Genomic DNA, 10,552 nt, shown 5'->3' on the forward strand with positions numbered 1-10,552 from the left:
GCTACATTAAAATGTGTCCATGAAACCAGACATGTCAACATCGTACTTGGTGAACTTGCCTTAAGTAAGGATAGCGTTTGAAGGTCCACCTTTCTAGGAAATTGACTCCTTGGTCATCCTGTCTTAGTGTGGTCTCCACATAGTGACCCAATTATTATTACATCTAGGTAATCGTTGCACAATTGCCTCAACAAGCTTGTTTTTCAGTACAACTGCTCTCACAAGAAAACAAGATAGATGTAAACAACCTCGAAAGCTGATTGGCTGACGGGCACCGTGAAAGCGAGTTACGCACCTCATTTGTAGCCGTAGTTTCCAGGCAGGACTACGTGACCGACGTCATCTGTTCTTTGTCGGGCCATGGAAGCAAAATGTAAATTATTTGTTTTACAAATTAAAAGGAAATAATGAGTGAAATATTCCTCGTGTTAAGACAGAGCTAATTTCGCATTTCACCGCTTTTGACCATTTTATATTTTCGACTTTTGATAAATAAAGGGGAAAACGGACAGCGGCACTAAAAATGGGATGATAAGTTAGTTGGGGGGAGAGGGGGGGGGAGGGTATTGACCAATTCATGCAGGACTTTGACAGTCGTTTTACTAAGCGAGACAAGCATAAAACGGTAGACGAATTTATCTTTAAAAAAGAGTAGGGCACGGGGTGGAAAAATGCTTGATTATTCGCTCGTTATTATATGCAACTCTATAAAGATTTTATTTCAAAATTCGGTGATAAATTGGGTCATTTGTTGCAGGAAAAAAAAGGTCTATTTGTACGGCCTTTAAGAGGGAACTACAAATTAAAGTCCCAATAAAAAATCATTGTGGTAAGAAATCTTTCATAAATTTCTCTTTTTAACAGTTAAAAATTTCATTAATAAATATCATAAATGAAAACTTAAAACTAAAAAAAAAAAAAGAAAAAAAAAACAAAAAAAAAACAGATCCAATGAAAATATTTTCACATTTACTGTTTTTTTTTTTTTAAGTTCCAATAGTCAAAAGAGGACCCCCATTGGATATTTTCACTACCCATGAAACCCTCTTTTCATTTCCCCAGATGTGTGAAATGTTCATATTTTTTAGCGCGACATGTGAAGTACACGTACCATTCCTGTGACGTTAAAATGCAGCTTTTTATTCTTCACCCTGATTATTTGTGATTTTCAAGATTTTTATCTCACATTATCAGTGAGATGCGAATAAAGTTTTATTTCCTGTGGACTGTGATCAACTATCCCTCTCCCCAAGACCATGAAACCCTAACAAGTAGTTCTCCAAACTTAATGTTTTAAGAACACCTATAAACAAGTGTTTTTAACATTTAAGTCCCTTTTTAGAGTATTAATTAAGATTAATTTGGTTGTAAGCTCTCACCTAAGTTAATTTAGTTTAACTTTTGTACAACTTCAACTTTGGGTTACAATTTTACTGAAAAACTATTATTATATAATTATTTTTGTTTAGGAGCGGGATAAGGATATTTTTTTTATTTTTGTTTGGGAGGGGATAATGATATAAAAAAGGGTTATCTTCGAAGTCATGGGAAAGGACGCACTGGTGTGGCTTCCCCTAGGTCTATTAGCACTGGGTTATTTGAGAGTGAAAATGAATGAAAACTAGAGGACCCATCAGAGAGGCGATACTGCCTCCGAGTATATACCACCAGCTGAAGTAAGCACATTCGTATGGAAAACAAAATAAAAGGACACCACCTACAGTGTTGTGCTCTACAAGCTCTACAAAATGCATTAAGCAAGAGCTCAGTTCATTATGGACAGTGGGTCAATGTTCAGTTAAAAGGTCACAGGAAGCCTGTCAATATATGAGTTCCATTCAAATCCAGAAGTAACTAAGATGAAAGGAGTCCCTATAATTGTAACCCCACACTATAATATGAGAGCTTAGGTCTGTGAAGTTTCTGAAAATTGGTAAAAGAAATTTTTTGCAGAAAATCCCCATAATTAGAAAATTTTGGCCCTTTTAACCTTGAAATAAAGTTCAAATCCAAGAGCATATGTGGAATCTCCACATATGACTTTCGGTCAGCCTTCCATAGTAACTTTTCCCATAATTCTTTCTGTTTTGGAGATATTTAGCATTTAATTTTCAAAAATTTTGACCAGCATGAGTTTCAACGAGTGTCATGCCTATAGGCCAATGCACCGACTGAGACAAAAAACCAGGGGTAGTCCATACTAGGGGTTCAAGTTGAGATTAAATGTGACCTAAATCCCAGAGACGGGGGTCTAGGAGGAGAAACAGTAACGATGACTGAGGGTACCAGACTGCGGAGCCGTACAGGCCGGGCCAGGACTAAAAGAATGAGTACAGCGCACAAGCTGATGGTACCAATAAAACACACAGTGCACAAGATTTATTTATTATTCCAATGTCACTTTATTCTCTGTTTTCATATTTGTAGAATCTTTGTATTCTGGTCTGTAGTTTTTCAACACCCCAAATCCCACCCCACCCTCTACCAACAAACACATCTGTTGACAACTTTGACAAAATCATAAATTTTTTGCACTTTTTTTTTAAGCAAACAAAAAATAAATGTATTGGCATTTCAATTTGGTAAGTTGGGAAAATATCCAAAAATCACTTGACTGCTTGACAATTCCAACTCATTTATTTCTCTTCATCTATGTTCATGGCACAGAGAAGATTTGAAAATATAAACATACCAATTAATTCATCCAATTTATGTGCAGGGATTGATGCTTGTCCTTTTTGCTGGTTCAAGGTTACATTTAACAAAGCTGAGGCAATGGACCTACACAGGACAATATATAATCTGGGCCATTAATATGTGCACTGAGTAACAGTATACAATACCGAATTCACTGCTTATCTGCATTGACGATAAAGATGATAAATAGAATATGACTCACTTCTCTCTCTTTTCATGATTTTTTTTATGAAAATGGAATAAAAAGAGATAGTTATTAGTTGTCCATAAATGGCAGTATGCCTACATCAAAAGTTTTTTATTGACGATGGATGACACTCACAATCCCAATCCCAATCATGATTGATTATTCTGATATCCCACATCAGACGGGTCTAATGATGCACAGTTAACAATAAATCAATAGCGGTAATAAGAATATGAGAGATAGGGAGAAACCAATAATGCACTGGCAAATGAAAGAACAACTAGCAGTAAGCTGAAAGTAAGAATGGGTTGAGGAGGAATTAAGTTTAAACTCTGGGTACATGTTAGGTCCCTTCACTTGACCAAAAAAAGTTCAGAAACATCCCCTGCGAAAATTTGTCTCATTTAATGCTCACTTACGGTTCCCAATCTGTCCTAGAATTAACATAATGTTTTTCTCTTTTAATGAAAAATGTTCTTAATCTGTTCTAGGACATTCTGAAGGACTTCCCAAAAAAACAGGTCTTGCACTGTTTTATTCATTACAGAACAACATTAGAACTGTACAAAAAAAAAAAAAAAAAAAAAAAAAAAACACCAAATGTTGTAGAATAGATTGAGTACCATAAGTGAATGTTAAATGAGACAAATTTTCGCAGGGGATGAAATTGTTTTTTTTATAATTAAAAAACTATGTAGTTTAGTGGTAAAATCTACAGTGTATATAATATAGTAATAAATGGTGGGTGCATTTTACCTTAGCTCATATGGTTATTTTATAATTATTCAAAATAGCAATGTTTCCAATTTTTTAGGTCAAGTGTAAATCAAGAGATAAATGAGACATCCATCAGATGGGTCTAATAGGACGGTAGGGGAAAATTAATAACTGTTATTTTTGTTTTTGAGGTTTTTACTATTGCAGGTTACTTGAATTTGGCACTTTTTAGATTGTGTGTGTGTTGTCACTGTTGTGTGTGAAAAATAAAATAAAAATCCATAGTGATTTTGATACATCTTTTTTTTCATGTTATATATACTACTGCATGAATTCTCTGATTTAAAAAAAAAAAAAAAAAAAAAAAAAAAAAAAATATATATATATATATATATATATATATATATATATATATATATATATATATATAAACAGGTCTTGCAGGGAATATATATATATATATATTCCCTGAATGAAAAATTATTTGTTATTGCTAAATGCAGATAAGTGAGAAAATATTTGATAACTAACATTGGAACTGTGTATTGTCACATTTACGCTGCCAAGGTTCCTGAAAAGTGTTGCTCATTCCAAACTAACCTACTGGGGATCAATTTCAATATGGGCCCTGTTAAGTTTGGCCAAATAAGGCCACATTCACAACAGTGGACTAACTTGTCAATGGATCAGATATGGTGACCCACTTAAAAGCTTGCCGTATAATCCCCTAATAGACACTGAATAGGTTTCCTGTGGGGATTAAGCAACAAGCACTCTACTAGGTGTGCCATCTTTGATCCATGGACTAGTTAGTCCACTGTTGTGATTGCCGCCTTAGTGGGGTTAAATGCCTTTCCTGGAATGAATCCTGCATGAAATTAAGTGCTATAATTGGTTTAATCGGGGATTCTGCTGAAAGGGGATATCTTGTTTTCCTATCATGATTTTCAGTAACACGTGCTGGCCTAATTAAGTCACCTTTGGATTACACAGTAAATATTTACAGCATATAAATTTAAATAGTATGACTGAAAAACAAAAAAACATTTTTTTAATCTGATCTTGAAAATCTATCATTTGGTCATTTTCTCAATGAAATCCTGTCAGGTATGCCATATAACTTCTAATATATAGAAGACAACTAAGAAAATTAATAAAAAATAAAAACAAACAATTTTTTCTTAAATTGATCTTGAAAACTTTTCATTTGATGTTTATTTTCTCAATGAATTCCTGTCTTGTATGCCTTGGTATGAATAAGAAGGGTGGCAAAATTACATGAAAAGTGTCTCTATGACAAAGACTCCTCATGGCTCATCTGAGCAATAATCTTATTGCCCTCTTGGCAAATGCCCTCTTGCCATTTCATCATGGGTCTGCCGAAATTGCGCAAAACGCCGCAATACAGCGCAATACACTTGAAAAAAACGAGTCCAGTCACAAGTAAACACAGGAAACAGCAATTCCAAACAAAATAGTCTGATATAAGAACGAAATATATTACTAAATAATCAATGGCCTTGATAAAACTTAACAAATTGGCACATTTTGTTTATCATTGGGTCAACCGCCATGTTGGCTAGTGGCTCTTCTTGGTCGGTAATATTGTCAAGAAGAGCCACAAGCCAAAATGGCTGCCAACCCAACGATATTAGAAGTAGCGCTGATGTGTTAGTTATATCAATGATATCAATAATCTAGTCAATTATTTTGCTTTTATATCACCTTATTTTGTTGAGAATAACCGTTTTCTGTGTTTACTTGTGACTGGACTCATTATTTCAAATGTATTGCGCTGTATTGCGGCGTATTGCACAATTTAGGCAGACCGTTTCATCACAGCTTCTCTAAAGCTATGGCATAACATATGTCAATGGCCTCTTGCCATGTCCATGCCTCTTGCAATCTAGGCTCATCTTATTGCCCTCAATAATAACATGCACATCCGTAAGTAAGAAGATTATGACATCTCTCATAAGAAACTTTTCTTGATATGAAAAAACTTCAACTGTCCAGTTGAAATTAAAATCTAGACAGGAAATCCATTGCAAAATAAATTACCCAACTAGACCAAAAACAAGCCCATGCTCCACAACCTAAGAAAATGAAAGAGAAACAAATATCCAAGTGGAGAAAAACACCTTTTTTGGTTTAACATTAGTTTGCTGCAAAACATGATCAATCACCAAAATTCATAAATAACTTAAAGCACGGTTTGAATTCGAGTACTGCCTAGTTTTAAAACCTGCTTTAAGGAAGGTTTTGAGAAAAATTGAATCTGTGACATTGGTAAAGAGTAAATTATAACAGTTGTTACATGTACTTTAATTTATCAAGTCTTAACCAGATTACTCTTAGTTATAGGCAAAACCAGACTAAAATATGCTATCAGCCCTTGAAGATCAACCAAGGTCATGAAAACACAAGTATGTAAAGATGTATCAGTAAGAAGAGGTGCACTTTTGAGTAGTCCTTTCTAGTGCAGATCGATGTACATTGTACTTATTGCAGTACTTGACACAGTGTCAAAACAAAGTTTTAAAAGACAAGTATTATATGCAGCTGAAAGTATTCTGAGAGGCATATATATATATATATATATATATATATATATATATATATATATATATATATATATATATATATATATATATATAAGCAGTGATCTTTAATGTATACAAGTATCTGAAGGCAAAAGAACTAAGATATGAAATATAAAAGGGTTTTCATACATGTATATATGTATTATAAAGGTATATCACAGCATTTTTTCAATAATTTCATCTGTTCACTTACAGCTCAAACCATTAGAGCTCATGCCAGTCTTGATCACAGTAAACTAAATGTACATATACACCCAATAGATGGCAGCACAAATATAAGCATATGACACACCCAGTCCACCCCTCTATTTGCCGCATTCTCTGAACAAGGAATCACACACACTGTCCAGAGGAAATATCTCATGTCTCCACTTCCAAGATCATTTTCTGTTTGATATGTATTTTTTTCTACTCTTTGCAAAATCATTGTCTATCCTTTATTTTCAAACAGTAACGGAAACTTTATAAATAACAATTATTTGTCACATATATCGTCCAGATTGTCTCCAGTTGTGGAGTAATAAACAATTTAAATTTCACATTACTGCATGTTTTCAGGTACTTCTATCATCAAAATGATATAGTTGTTTTTACTTTTTTGAAGGTCACACCATGTTAAAAATGGGCCTTGAGATTAATGGCAACATTTCATGTATTTAAGTTCAGTGATCAAATGGTTTCTATTTACTCAGATGTTTAATTCCCACTTCACTGTTTGTTGAGTGCTAAAATTCTAAAATCAACTTTGAGATAGTGTAAATCTAAAAACAATAGAATTTTAAACAATTATTTGCGGAACTGATAAACAATGAAATTCTTTGAGAACTAGTGTGATGTGATCATAAAAGTGAGTTTTAGAGAAAATTTCTGCTGCATTTTGTACTGATCGGAGTTCAGATCAAACTGTTGCCACCAACTAAACAGGAAGTAACAAGGGCATGGATTTACTTTTCTCTTTCTTTTTTCAATAAAATGAAATATTTTTGAGATTCCCTTGAGATGGAAAAATATGACCTCCAGATTTCTCACAGTGCTCAAAAGCATTATGTTTATGTGCTTCACTATATATATTCTACATTTGCTTAATTTTGAAAAGTGACAAATAAAATAAGTGATCTCTATGTTATCAATAAAAAACTAGTGAGTTAGCATTAGCCAATTTCTTAGCTCTCTCCTACATGCTTGGATACATGGCATCACATCATCTGGCCTGTCGCAGACTATGTATATTCGGGAGTTGTCAGAATATAACATCGGGTTAAAGACATGTCTAGGTACCATTTCCTTAACAGGATTAAAAAGTAAACAGGGCCCTAGAATGGGACACAGCAGTACACAGGTATACTGCAGAACCAATATTGAAGCCGACTGTTCCCTTCATGTAAGGTTGACAGTGCAGTGCCTCCTAATTTTCTTCCAGAACAAAGGAAAATTTCCTATTCACAAAGCATTTCTTGATCTGTTCAGGCACTTGTAATTGATGTTTTATACCATTTTGATATAAATAATTGAGTTCTAAATATCTAGGCAGACACTAGGACAGACTTCCTGACTTTTCACACAAAATATGTACCATGCAGAATCAGATATGGCATTGTTTTCACTTCATAACAAGAAAATGGTTCGAGTTCTGTAGCATAATTTCACTTGGCTTTGGTCAATTAAAGAAAAATGTGATTAAAAAATTTTCTTTTGTCAAATTCAAGTTTGTCAGATTTTTTCAAATCCTCACCCATTTGACATGCAAGTACCAATGTTAAAGTTTAAATAACATTCTTAAGGCTTCTTTTTTAATGAACCAATATTGAAAAAAAATTATTAAATTTATTATATAATATTGAAAACCTAGATTGAACTTGTATATTTTGTGCAAGGCTATTAATTTCCCTTCTTAAAAGCTGTGCCTTCAAGACAAAATGGAAAGCAAATTCAGACAACCTCCATGGTACTTTCTGGTGCATGTAGTGAGTTCTGCCCTAGTTTCAGAATCCCAATAAATTTACCTTGATACATGTATATGCAAATACTCCTCAAGGTAAAACATGACGTACCAAGTAATATTCTTTATTGGAATGTTCACAGTTACAATGTTTGGTTTTCAATTTCTGTTAATTTTTGTACAATGAAACATCCCCTCTAAATATGCCATTCTTTGCTTTTATCTAAAGATAATAGGACATGCGGTACAAGTATCAGATATTAGTGATAAGGTAACCAAAGATGTGTGGTGTTGCAAGATGTACCTTGATTTTGCTGAAACAAATCTTATTTTACAGACACCACGCAGCAGGTTTGCCACAGTTAGGGTCTTCCATGCCACAATAGGTACATTTATTGTCACATGACAGTAGTGGGAATCAGTATCTTGAACGACACACCACACATATTTAATTACCCTGTCACTAACATGATTGTACCAGTTGAAAGTATTAGTTGGGACGGTGTGAATCATTTACTTGATGTATTTCACTGGGTCAACAATTATTGCACTGATGCATTACTGGGCTACCTTTCATAACAGCATATAATACTACAAACAGATTTATAACATAACTGCCATATGTTCCTTCACAAGAGGGATCACAGTTAAGTTGTATTTCTTCAAGGAAACCTTTCATCAAAACAAATCAAACCACTGTCAGATGTGGGTCCCATTATAAAGATTGTAATGGTACTGACAAAGACCTCATCTTTTTAAGAGTTACTCAGGTATTAATCTCTGCAATTGTGTTATTTCATACCTTGCACATTTTCCCTTAATCACTTAACTTCAAAAAAATAATGCATCACTGTATATTGGATGGGGTAACTGGGCAGTCTTTGATGAAAAGCATTTTGTACTCATTAAAAGGCACTTTGTAAATAAACATTGTTCATGGTATTTAGATCCATAATAAGACTAATTTTAGCAATAAACACTTTTAACTTCTTGAATGGCATCATTTTAGGGTGCATTCAGCTTCAGACATTGTACCAGCTGGGCCTGTCAACTCTGCAGGGGATTGGTTTTAAGTGCAATCAGTTGGATCAGATTGATTGTCTGACACACCTTCTCTAGCAGCCATAGGGTAATTAAGACAAGCGCACACGGAAGTTAATTACCACATAGCTGCTCAGGGAGACCTATCATACAATTAAGCTGATCTCACTGACTGCACTTTAACGAGAAGCCCCTGCAGGGTTGGACTGACCCAGCTTGTATATGTCTGAATCTGAATGCCGCCATAGACTTCTTACAACATATGTTACAATACAAATGTACAAGCAGAAAAACTTACCACAAACAGTAATATACCGGTACAAAAACAGTTCTAAAATGTTGTAAGCATTAAAAATTGTAACATATGACACATGAGAATCATAGTACCATCATTGTAGCACTTATCCAGTTCCAGCTGGCTCTTATAATAGTTGAAATCTATACATTATAAAAATAAGCATGATGAGTAAACATATCATTTTTCTAAAAAACACTGTATACATGAATTGATCTTCTTATTCCATAATATTTATGAAAATATTAAATTGTGCATTTTAAACATATGCATAGGAATGTATCTTTGGATTTTTTCTTATTGGAAGAACAATGCAATACATTTTACTAATAAAGCAAGGATCAGATAGATGCCACGACAACTGAACCAGAACAAATTAATCACTGAATGCCATTAAAATATCCCCCACTCCCCACAAACTGCTTTGTCAAAGAGGAAAAAAGGGCTGGGATAAGTTTTTCTAGTGGCACCCTGATAGATGCACATAAATAGTTTTTTATGTAATATAAGGTGTAAGTATTTCATGGCGATCAAGCATATGAAGTTTCAGGTAGCCCTCTTATGCCATGGGATAAATTGACCTCTGAGATGTATGTCAAAGTGAAACATTCACCGAACCCTTCGGTTCAAAATTACCAGGTACCTGGTACACCCCTCTGTGACAGAATGAACTGTCTATAGATAGCTTTCCTGTGGCCAGAGCTAAGTAATCAACAACTTGTTAAGCTCTTTGTATCTTCAGTGAAACCAAGGAGTTATAACAGAAGGAGATTACACGCAAGCCTTTCTATTGTCCGATGTCTGTTACGGTGGGCGGAGCTAGCTACGGGGGGCCTCCGGTCTCAAGGTTTCGTCTGCGTCGCTCTCCTCAGCTTGGAGATAAATTTCATATGCGTTATTTCGCGTTAGAATTCGAGATCAGAAATGTCAAAGCGCCGCTGTATGCTGACGATTTTTTTCACAGGTAATTGTTTGGACGATGTGCTGGAAGGGAACGATATCATAGAAACCGATTATAAGGTGGTGACTGAGGATGGTCGCCATGAGCTTTTTTTAGTCGGTGATAGATGGCT

General features: G+C 34.5%; 1 protein-coding gene across 2 annotated transcripts in view; it reads right to left on the reverse strand.

Annotated features, from left to right (window-relative positions):
- The window catches only part of LOC106153706 (insulin-like peptide receptor), a 33,505-nt gene extending 33,249 nt beyond the window's left edge, over positions 1-256 (reverse strand). For both annotated transcript variants that reach the window (XM_013527739.3, XM_013527738.3), the window contains exon 1: positions 60-256. The gene's annotated coding sequence lies outside the window, so the exon portion shown is untranslated. The remainder of the gene's footprint in view (positions 1-59) is intronic.
- Positions 257-10,552: the final 10,296 nt, after the last annotated feature.

The sequence above is a fragment of the Lingula anatina genome, chromosome 1 (genome assembly GCF_051362555.1).
Source record: "Lingula anatina isolate TDL-2025a chromosome 1, LinAna3.0, whole genome shotgun sequence".
NCBI lineage: Eukaryota > Metazoa > Brachiopoda > Lingulata > Lingulida > Lingulidae > Lingula > Lingula anatina.